Source organism: Pelophylax lessonae, assembly GCF_965119305.1.
Source record: "Pelophylax lessonae genome assembly, chromosome: 4".
Taxonomy (NCBI): domain Eukaryota; kingdom Metazoa; phylum Chordata; class Amphibia; order Anura; family Ranidae; genus Pelophylax; species Pelophylax lessonae.
In genome coordinates, this window is record NC_138771.1 from 411,948,696 (window position 1) to 411,960,727 (window position 12,032).

Sequence of the window (12,032 nt, forward strand, 5' to 3'; positions counted from 1 at the left end):
CTCCACTCAACCTGTCTCCTAAATCTTCATCACTGTGTTACTACATACATAAAGTCACTCTAGGAACCAGCTTGTTGAGTGTGTGTATTTACTAGCTGAATTAAGACCTTCCACACATGATGAGTCATTGAGGTTGGGAATGGTATCTCAGCATCTCTCTTACATGACTACTGAAGTGGAATATTTCTGCAGCTGAAAATCCACACCATACATGAAACGCAGGAGCGTTACACAGACAAATGAGTGGTTGCTGCCAGCGAGCCTCAAGCCCGGCCTGGTGGTGTGCGATAACGGGCGAAATCTCATAGCAGCTCTGGGCCTAGCCGGTTTGACGCACATCCCTTGCCTGGCTCATGTGCTGAATTTGGTGGTGCAGAGGTTCATTAAAAATTACCCCAATATTTCAGAGCTGCTGCAGAAAGTGCGGGCCGTCTGTGCGCACTTTCGGCTTTCTCACCCTGCTGCTGCTCGCCTGTCAGCGCTGCAGCGTAACTTCGGCCTTCCCGCTCACCGCCTCATATGTGACGTGCCCACAAGGTGGAACTCCACCTTGCACATGCTGGAAAGACTGTGCGAGCAGCAGCAGGCCATAGTGGAGTTTCAGCTGCAGCACGCACGCGTGAGTCGCTCTGCGGAACAGCACCACTTCACCACCAATAACTGGGCCTCCATGCGAGACCTGTGTGCCTTGTTGCGCTGTTTTGAGTACTCCACCAACATGGCCAGTGCCGATGACGCCGTTGTCAGCTTAACTATCTATGCCTCCTTCAAAAAACGATTCGGGTGATGATGGAAGAGGATGTGGCACAGGATGAGGAGGAGGAGGAGGAGGGTGAAGAGGTAACATTTCCAAGGCTTTCAGGCAGTCATTCGCAAGTGGCTCAGAGGGTGGGTTCCTGCATCCCACAAACGCCAGGGACACAATTGTCCAGCAGGGGCATAGTTCTGGAGGATGAGGAGGATGAGGAGGAGGAGATGGAGGAGGAGATGGAACCATGTTCACAGCAGGGTGGCACCCAGGCCAGCCCATGGCCATCACTGGTGCGTGGCTGGGGGGATACAGAGGACACAGACGATACACCTCCCACAGAGGACAGCCTTTCGTTGCCTCTGGGCAGCCTGGCACACATGAGCGATTACATGCTGCAGTGTCTCCACAACAACCGCTGAGTTGCCCACATTCTAACTTGTGCTGATTACTGGGTGGCCACGCTGCTGGATCCCCGTTACAAGGACAACGTACCGTCCTTAATTCACTCACTGGAGCACGATCGCAAGATGCGCGAGTACAAGCGCACGCTGGTAGACGCAATGCTGCTGGCATTCCCACCTGACAGCGGGGCCACAGTGGAAGCACAAGGCCAAGGCAGAGGAGGAGGAGGAAGAGGTCGCCAACGCAACCAGGGCACCGCCAGCACCTCAGAAGGCAGGGTTAGCATGTCCAAAATGTGGAAAAGTTTTGACAGCATGCCACAACAAACAGCAGCACCAGCAGCTCATATGGAACGTCTTAGCAGGAGGCAGCATTTCACCAACATGGTGGAGCAGTATGTGTGCACACGCCTACATGTAGTGAATGACGGGTCTGCCCCCTTCAACTTCTGGGTCTCCAAATTGGGCACATGGCCTGAGCTTGCCCTTTACCCCTTGGAGGTGCTGGCGTGCCCTGCAGCCAATGTATTATCTGAATGTGTATTTAGCACGGCTGGGGGCGTTATCACAGACAAGCGCAGCCGCCTGTCCAGAGACAATGTGGACAAGCTCACGTTCATTAAAATGAACCAGGCATGGATCCCACAGGACTTTTCCGTACCTTGTGCAGAATAGAGATGGATACCGACCTTACCCAGCCATTGTTCTATTTTTGATCTTTCTCACTCTTTTGGGGTGTACCCTCATTTAAAATGACTGAAAAAAAGCAGTGTTGGCTACCTCGTCCTCCTCCACCGCCGCTTCCACCTACACCGCCCATAGGTGTGCGCAGCCTATTGCATTAGGGTGTGCACCCCAAAGTTTAAATACACATGCATGTGTTTGCCTACATGTATATGGCCCTGGTACATTAATCTCCCTGCTGGCAAAGTGAAATAGAAGTGTGTGGCACTTCTCTTATGGCAGAGCAGGTCCGAGGGAGATCTTTCCCATCTCCTCACTGGCAAACAGAGCGATAATGCTAATGGGCCCTAGGTGATTAGGGTGTGCCCAGGCACACCCAGCACACCCTGTGCGCACACCTATGACACCGCCACATCCACCACCACCTCAACCTCCCTCCTACTCCATATGGGCCTCGTCCTTCTCAGATGAAGAACATTGTTTTATTTTTCTGGGTTTTTTTTGTTGTTTTAAGTTATTTCCCTATCAACATTTGTTTGCAGAGCACTCGCCATGCTCTTAACTACGTTTTGCTGCCATTTGCAGCACTCTAGCCCTTGTGTGTTTTAGAGCCATTTTAGTGCCTGAAAGTTCGGGTCCCCATTGACTTCAATGGGGTTCGGTGTCCGGGTAAAGTTCGGAAAAAGTCCGGGACACGGACCCGGACTTTTTTTTTTTCAAGTTCGGCCGAACCCGCCGAACACGGACATCCAGGTGTCCGCTCAACTCTAATTAGGAGTGTTGAATTTGAACGTGTCGGGCTGTCGCAAATCAAGCGCCTCACTGGCATTTTGTTTTGCCGCTGAATATCTGAAAAGTGCGCCATGGCCGTGTAGGAATGCCTGAAATGGCCACACACCTTCCTTGGCCTGCTTGAGGACGTCCTGTAAGCCTGGGTACTTATGTACAAAGCGTTGTACAATCAGATTCCACACATGTGCCATGCACGGCACATGTGTCAACTTGCCCAAATTCAATGCTGCCAACAAATTGCTTCCGTTGTCACACGTATCCTGCATGTGGAATAGCCCCTGGGGAGCTGGGGGGGTGCAGTTGGTGTGGAACAAGATGCAACAGCAGAAGAGGACTCAGCCGAGGAGGTTAGCAAAGAGGATGGAGTAGAAGGAGTAGATGAGGTGGCAGCAGACCTGCCTGCAAGTCGTGGCGATGTCACCAACTCCTCTGCAGAGCCACACATTCCATGCTTGGCAGCCGCCAGCAGGTTTACCCAATGCACAGTGTAAGTGATACACCTGCCCTGACCGTGCTTTGCAGACCAGGTATCAGTGGTCAGATGGACCCTTGCCCCAACACTGTGTGCCAGACATGCCATGACTTCCTTTTCCACAATAGAGTACAGGTTGGGGATTGCCTTTTGTGAAAAAAAAATTTGGCCGGGTACCTTCCACTGCGGTGTCCCAATAGCTACAAATTTGAAGGCCTCAGACTCCACCAGCTTGTACGGTAAAAGCTGGCGGGCTAAGAGTTCCGACAAGCCAGGTGTCAGACGCCGGGCAAGGGGGTGACTCTGTGACATTGGCTTCTTACGCTCAAACATTTCCTTGACAGAAACCTGACTGTGGGCAGATGAGCAGGAACTGCTGAAGGTGAGAGGCGGAGTGGCGGGTTGTTGATAGGGGGCAAGGAGGACAGCAGTGGTTGACGTGGCTGAAGATGCTGGACCAGGAGGAGGATGGTGGCTTTGAGTTTGTGTGCTGCTTGTACTCACGTGTTGATCCCATAGGCGTTTGTGATGTGAGATCATGTGCCTTTGCAAAGCAGTTGTACCTAGGTTGGTGTTGGACTTCCCACGACTCAGTTTCTTTTGGCACAGGTTGCAAATGGCATCACTGTTATCAGAGGCAGACACACAAAAAAAATGCCACACTGCTGAGCTTTGCAATGACGGCATTCTGGTGGTGGCAACAGCTTGCGTTGATTGCCGTGCTGTCTGGCTGACCCCGGGTGCCGATACATGCTGTCTGACTGTGCCACTAGCTCCTTGAGATGACCTCCCCCTGCTTCCAACTCGTCTCCTCCTCCTCTCTGTCTCCCCATCTGAACTTTCCCCCTCTTCTTCTTCTCTTCGAGCAGGCACCCACGTGACATCCACGGACACATCGTCATCATCAGCCGCTTCACTTGACAACTCAGCAAAGGCAGCAGCAGCAGGTACAACATCATCATCACAACGTACGTCCATGTGTATAATGCTGCCTGACTGAGACATATCCCCGTTATTTACATCCTCTGGCACTAATGGTTGCGCATCACTTGTTTCTTCCAACTGATGTGTTAATAACTCCTCTGACAGATCAAGTGAAGTAGCTGTGGTGCTAGCCTTGGTGGTTCCGGCGCGCGGGCGAGTGGTTAATTGAGAGGTGCCCGAAGCTGAGCTGGAGGAGGATGGTGCATCGAGGTTCCGAGCGGCAGCTGTAGAAGATTGGGTGTCCTGTGTAAGCCAGTCAACTATGTCCTCAGAATTTTTCGAGTTCAGGGTACGTGGCCGCTGAACACTGGGCATTATTCTAGGGCCAAAGGAAATCACAGCACCACGACCACGACGGCCCCTGCAGGGTGGCCTGCCTCTGCCTGTCATTTTTTTTTAGATTAGTGGTAGTATGCGTGCAAGGTGCTGTGCCACCCTATATGAGTGTTGGGCAGTGGGTACAGTACAGTCTGTGGACCTGACACTCACTGGCAGGCAACTGCAATTATAAAAAATAAATTATTTTTTAATTTGCAAGGTGCTGTGCCACCGTATATGAGTGGTGGGAACTTCAGTGGGCACAGTACAATCTGTCGACCTGACACTCACTGGCAGGCAACTGCAATTATAAAAAATAAATTATTTTTTGATTTGCAAGGTGCTGTGCCACCGTATGAGTGGTGGGCACTGCAGTGGGCACAGTACAGTCTGTGGACCTGACACTCACTGGCAGGCAACTGCAATGATAAAAAATAAATAATTTTTTGATCTGCAAGGTGCTGTGCCACCGTATATGAGTGGTGGGCAGTGGGCACAGTACAGTCTGTGGACCTGACACTCACTGGCAGGCAACTGCAATTATGACAGAGGAAAAAAATTAATTATTTTTTTAACTGCAAGGTACTGAGCCACCCGATATGAGTGGTGTGCACACAGTACAGTCTGTGGGTCTGTGGGTCTGTGGCCTCTCACACACGGCGGGCAGGCAACTGCAATATATATAGATATATATATATCTATATATATAAAAAAAAAGCTGACTGAAATACCAGCCCTAAAAAGGGCATTTTGGGGTGCTGTCAGGATGCTGTCCTTACAGCAGGAGTGGACACAGAACACTAACTAACAATTTCACTATTAACAGCAGCAGCAGCACTCTCCCTGCTCTCACTAACACTGCAGCTTCAGAATGAATCTAAGATGGATGCTGCCCTTGCTTTTTTATAGGAGGTGGGAGGGTGTGGGAGGGAGGGTATGCTGATTGGCTGGAATGCGTCTGCTGACTGTGAGGTACAGGGTCAAAGTTTGCTCAATGATGAAGTATAGGGGGCGGACCGAGCATATGTTCACCCGCCGCGGCGAACACAAACAAGCGATGTTCGCCGGGAACTGTTCTTCAGCGAAGAGTTCGGGACATCTCTAACTAAGAGTCAATTCACACCATGCTCATAAATTAATCTCACAGGAGCATGTGGTTCTGTCTGGTGTTGATTTCAGCCTATTTGTTTTGAACGGACTAAAATCGCACCACATCGCACCGCACCAAAAGTAGTGCATGCACTACTTTTTAAAATGCATTGCAGCCAGATCGCATTGTACGAAAGTAATATGTGATCTGGTGCAGGCAGGTGCAGGCAAACTAACTGCGTTTGTGACCTGCATTTGGGGTGTCATTAACTTTGTATTGACAACTGCTGCAGATCACAAATGTAGTGCATTTTGAATGCGTTGGGAATTGCACAGGAATGCATGGTGAGAGAGAATGAGAAAGAGAGACAGAGAGAGAACAAGAAAGAGAGGGAGAGAGAACAAGAGAGGGAGAGAACGAGAGTGAGAAAGATAATGAAGGAAAGGGAGAGGGAGAGCACTTACTGTACTAAAAGGAGCAGCAGCATTAAGCATGAGCTCTTGGAAATGTATCATTTTATACCTTGTAATGAGCAAAATTTAAAGAAAAAACAGGATAATTGAGACTATATGCAAGACAGAGATGAACAAGAAGAAATAATTAAACAGGAGAATAAAGACGAAAAGTTCAAAAACGCCAAGACCGTCTAGCGGAAAAGTATCAACCATCAGAGAGCATCGAAGGCTGAAGGATTCAAGCCAACTGCAACACAAGGGATGACCATCTTGCTGAAACACCTGATGTCTTAGAGATTGATTACTCAGAGGGAGATAAAAGCAATAAAATAAGGAAAGACATGAAAAAAGACTCTGCTGATTTTTCCAGTACTGAACATGACAGAAAGAAAGTTTGCTATTCTATACTGAGAACACTGAGGCCTGGCATACAGCTTTTTGTAAATACTACAAGAACATTACAAAGGGAGGTATCTGCATGGGCCAGGAGATTAAGGTCAGGGATGAGGAAGATAATTGTGTATGTATCACAGTGGCACTCTCATGGCACAAGGCACAGAGGAAAATATTTAGAGGAGTTTAAGCGGGTCTTCCCCCAAGTTAAAGATGAGACCAACATCTACAAGAATCTAAAAACTACAGGTAAAAATGATGAGGAACAGATACTAACAGAGACATTGTCCAGAGACATGCCTGATGTCCCCTCATTCCATGTCCTCAGAGAATGTTTATCTCAATTAGAGAGATACTTTATACAATTCAAGAAACAGCTTCAAAGACAGTTAAGTGACAAAAATGTAAATGACCAACTGAGAGAAGAGCTGAACACACTCAAATCTGAACACAGATCTATCCTAGAAGAAATGTGATCTACAATGCAACATCTGCAACAAGAAAACACTACATTGAGGGAAGAAAAAATGGCACCAAAATCACAAATGAAGCCTATTAACAGACTAGTGAGAATGATCAACTCCCAAAAATTACCAAAACAAACAAGAGCAATAGCCATGACAATGTTAATAATCAGGAAATCACAAACAGACAGTCATCAAACCACAAGAACAGGCAACAAACTGCTGAAGTTGTTTTAATAACAGACTTAAATGGGAAATACGTTAACACTAAATGGCTCTTCCCAGGAACAAAAGTCAACAATTGAACAAGCACCCTGAGTGATCAATGACCCATATTTCACTAACCCCAAACACAGGCACAAGCAACATCCAGGGACATCAGGACGTTATTGCGGACACACTTTTACAACTGACAGACTGCACAACAAAACTTTCCACACTCCAAAGTAATTCTGTCCTCCCTTCTTCCAAGGAGGGATACATCAAACAACATAATCCAAGGAATTAACACAGAGCTGGCATAGAAAACCAGGTCAAAGCCTACCATTAACCTGGAACAACATCAGTTAATAATGCCACAATGCCTCTATGACAACAGACATCTGAACGAACAAAGGGTCAGTCATCTGGAGAAATAATTCAAAGACAGTGCCTATGAACCTGGACCCGGCACAAACCATTTTCAGAAAAATACAATTACAACTAGAAGAAGACCTCAAACCTCTATATTAATCAAAAACAACAACAACAATACCATCAACCAAAAAACAGGGCCACAAAGATGGCAAGAATTAAGAAAACCACCCACATTAAGATGGAATTCAAGATCTCCACAATGCAGAGAAATAGCCTCCTCAGAACATTATGCAATGAACAAAAGTGACCTAGCTCAAAAAGCAAAAAAAAGAGAATGACAACCACCCATAATCCAGTTTGTCCCAGGATATTTACTCATTACAAGGTATTTAGCTACAAGCAGTCCTAAATGCTGGTGTGGTTTGCCCTCCCAAACCTTCTATATAAATAAATTTTCCTTTGTGATAGGAAGGATTTAATTGCAAAAGTGTAATTTCAGTTTCAGTATCAACTAAAGCCATCACATGTGTAGGCGAAGAAAACTTCCCCCCCCCATACAGTGACAGGTGCATATGGGCGTCGGTCTCCTGTTGTAACTGCTCTCACTGCTATCACAGGAGACCCACCTTCCCTTCATAAAGGATAAGAAACCTCCCAATCCCCTTTTCTGAGTCTCTCTAACTCCTCCCCAGGATAAAGGGATTTGGGTTGGGGGCTAACAGGAGGGGTCTGTTCTGTCTTCTCTAAATCTAAGCCGATATTATCTTCGCTGGAAGTAGTGTTCCTAACCCTGACAATTTTTCCCACTAAATGTTTTCAACTCTTCAGCAATTCTGCAGTAGAAATCCCATCTATCTCATCTTTAGGTACTCCTGCCTTTAATATGTCCACCCACATTTGTTTCCAAGAGATAACTAGCCTGGTTTTCTCTTCCCCTCCTGTCTTCTCTCCCCCATTCCCTTTCTTCTCTGTGAAAGTTCTGCCTGTTCTCTTCCTGTCTGGCCTTGACCTTATCTACTGCCCTTTTTTGTTTTAGTCTTCTCTAGCTCCCCCAGCTGGCTTAAGAGGGTCGTGGCTTCATGAATCTTGCTGTTTCTCAGACCTCCCAGCAAAGACAATAAAGGAGCCCTGAGATTGGCACGTACCCTGGCTTTACTAACAGATTTATGGCCCTTCCTTTTCCTTAAGTCATTCATTGATTTGATCATGAGGGCTGCACACTGCTCTTGAAAATCATCAGCCCGACTAGCAGTTGAACTTACACACTATGAAGCAACTGATAGCTGGTCTTTTAATGTCTTATTTTCTGTGATTCACTATAGAGAGCATGAAGAAAATACCGACCCACAGTGGGCACTGTCCTCTTCTCTGCTTTATCTAAATCCAACACCTTAAGGCTAAAATCTATAAAATGATCTGAGACATTATCACCCCAAGCCTTATTCAAGGGAGAAGCATATTTTGTAAATTCTTTAGCAAGAGTCTCCCATGCATTGTCTCTGGCCCACATAGGCAAGCTGCACACTCCCTTCTGGACACCAGAATCCTTTGCAGCCTTTCTTTTCCTAAACAGCTTATGCAGCATTTTTACCTAGCACAAGCTACACAACACACCACAGAAAAACAGGTCTGCTTCAGTTGATCCTGGATGAGCCCCCAATTGTTTTTCTTGTGTTTATCTAGCAAGGTTACTTTGTGGTAGAGGCAAAGAAGCTCAGACCTTTGCAGTGTTTAAATGTGCTTTTACTATACAAAAAAGCTTTACAATACTATTACAATATAGGGAATACAATACAAGACTGACAGATATACCAATGCCTGGCAAATAAACAGAAACTATGGTCTATACACATTAAAATTATGCTTAAACCTTACCTACCTTTGGTTACTATCTGTTCGTGATCTAGTTTGACAACACGTACAAGGCTTCCTCTGGAGTTTAGAAGAAAGCATCTTGGCTGGTACAGACTTTCCTTCCTTTGGTGTTATTGCATTATGGAGCCCTGTCCAGCTGATGCCTGACAATTTTTTATGTGTCAGGTTGTTTTCCATAGTTATCGAACATGGGGACGGTCTATTCTGATGGAGAAAATCATTCATTTAATATATTGTAGCGGGGTGCCAGTAAAACAGGTCCAAATGGCAGGGAAAGTAGTTGATGGGATTTATGTTTCTCCACGAATTCTTAGGTTTGCAACCTGAGGTAAAACCAGCAAAGATGTTAGGGTACAGAGAAATAGTTATTTACCTGTTATTAGTAAAGTCAGTTTTGGGGTTGGTTTTACAGGGAATCTGATAGAACTCTGGGTGGGACAGATTCCTAATTCCCTGGACCACAATTTGATGGTCTCTGGCTAGGCCTTGATTAAGGCAGCTGGTCCTGGTCTCAGAGAGGGTGTGGACATCTCCAATAGGGATGATCGAACTTTTGAAAAGTTCAGTTTGACCAGAACACCCGAACTTCCCGAAAGTTCGGGTGCGGATTCCAGAACCCCATTGAAATCAATAGGACCCGAACTTCGGTAATCAAAAAACACCATTTTGAAGCCCTAAAACCCAATAAATGCCCCTAAAAAGTGCCTAGGGTTCTGGGTCATGCCCCAGGGACTATTAATCACACAAAAAAAAGTTCTTAAAAATTGTTGTTTTTGATAGAGAGCCAATTATTGAAAAAAGTATTGAAAAAAAAAGAGATTTCTTTGGATATAGTGTCTGGGGGGTCTACAAAGTGTACCTGTGACGTTTCAGCTCTGTAGCATGTCCAGAACCAGAAAAAAAAAAGGATAATTTTTCTTAGAATTTTTATTAGCGGAGGGATGGGGTTCCGCTACTTTCACACCTGGGCATTTTTGTTTCAGGTGTTTATTGGGCATTTTTGGAGTCGTTGGAGGCAGGCATGACATCTGAACTTCTGTATAGGGGTATATATACACACACACACACACACACATATATATATATATATATATATATATATATATATATGTATATATATACACACATACACACATATAGGTGTGAAAGTAGCGGAACCCCATCCCTGCGCTAATGAAATTATTTGCAGGGATGGGGTTCCGCTCCTATCACACCTATATGTATGTATGTGTATATATACATATATGTGTGTGTGTGTATATATACCCCTATACAGAAGTTCAGATGTTATGCCTGCCTCCAAAGACCCCCAAAAAATGCCCAATAAACTCCTGCAACAACACACCTGGGCGTTTTTGTTGCAGGCGTTTATTGGGCATTTTTTGGGCGTCTTTGGAGGCAGGCATAACATCTGAACTTCTGTATAGGGGTATATATACACACACACATATATATATATATATACACACATACACACATATAGGTGTGAAAGTAGCGGAACCCCATCCCTGCGCTAATGAAATTATTTGCAGGGATGGGGTTCCGCTCCTATCACACCTATATGTGTGTATGTATATACATATATGTGTGTGTGTATATATACCCCAATACAGAAGTTCAGATGTCATGCCTGCCTCCAAAGACGCCCAAAAAATGCCCAATAAACGCCTGCAACAAAAACGCCCAGGTGTGTTTTTGCAGGCGTTTATTGGGCATTTTTTGGGCATCTTTGGAGGCAGGAATAACATCTGAACTTCTGTATAGGGGTATATATACACACACACATATATGTATATATACACATATAGGTGTGATAGGAGCGGAACCCCATCCCTGCAAATAATTTCATTAGCGCAGGGATGGGGTTCCGTTACTTTCACACCTATATGTGTGTATGTGTATATATACATATATGTGTGTGTGTGTATATATACCCCTACACAGAAGTTCAGATGTCATGCCTGCCTCCAAAGACGTCCACAAAAAAGCCCAATAAACGCCTGAAACAAAAAACGCCCAGGTGCAAAAGGAGCGGAACCCCATCCCTGCTCTACTGCAATTCTAAGACAAATGATCTTTTTTCTCTGGTGGTCACCCTGACATGGAAGAGTTTGGTCACCCTGGGATAGCAGTCAGAGTCAGTTCACCCTAAACTACACTACGGTCACCCTGACACTTAACACTTTCCCTACAGAAACTAGATTATTGAATCTAACTATAGTGGTATATAGTACCCTAACTACACTAGATATTCCTTTCCTCACACTAATAATTGCTAAATGACACTTTTGCAGCAGGAGTAACAGAACTGCTTCCACTCTCTCCCACAGCCCCTGTATTACAGTGCTAGAGATTTGGCGGGGCTATGTTATATACTGGGGGGCGTATTCACTACTGATTGGCCTCTGGACACCCTAGTCACTCCAATCACATTCCTAGCATCCTCCTGACCCCTCAATTGGCTTTTACTGATGTTTCTGGTCCAATCACGGGCTTTTAAAGCCTAGTTCCTGTCCCATTGCATTTTGGGCGGTTCTGGTTGCCGAATTCCGAACTTTTTCCGCAAAAAGTTCGGAATTCGGCCGAATTTCGAACAGTCAATGTTCGGGTCGAACCGATGGTCGACCCGAACCGTTCGATCATCCCTAGTCTCCAAGTGAGGAAGCAACTGGGAGCATGGCTGCTTTCTGTTTTGCTAAGTTTTTCTAAAGAAACTGTGACTGTGTCCCTGCTTAGAGACTGATCCCCCCACAATTGGTGGCTTGGAGTGGACACAA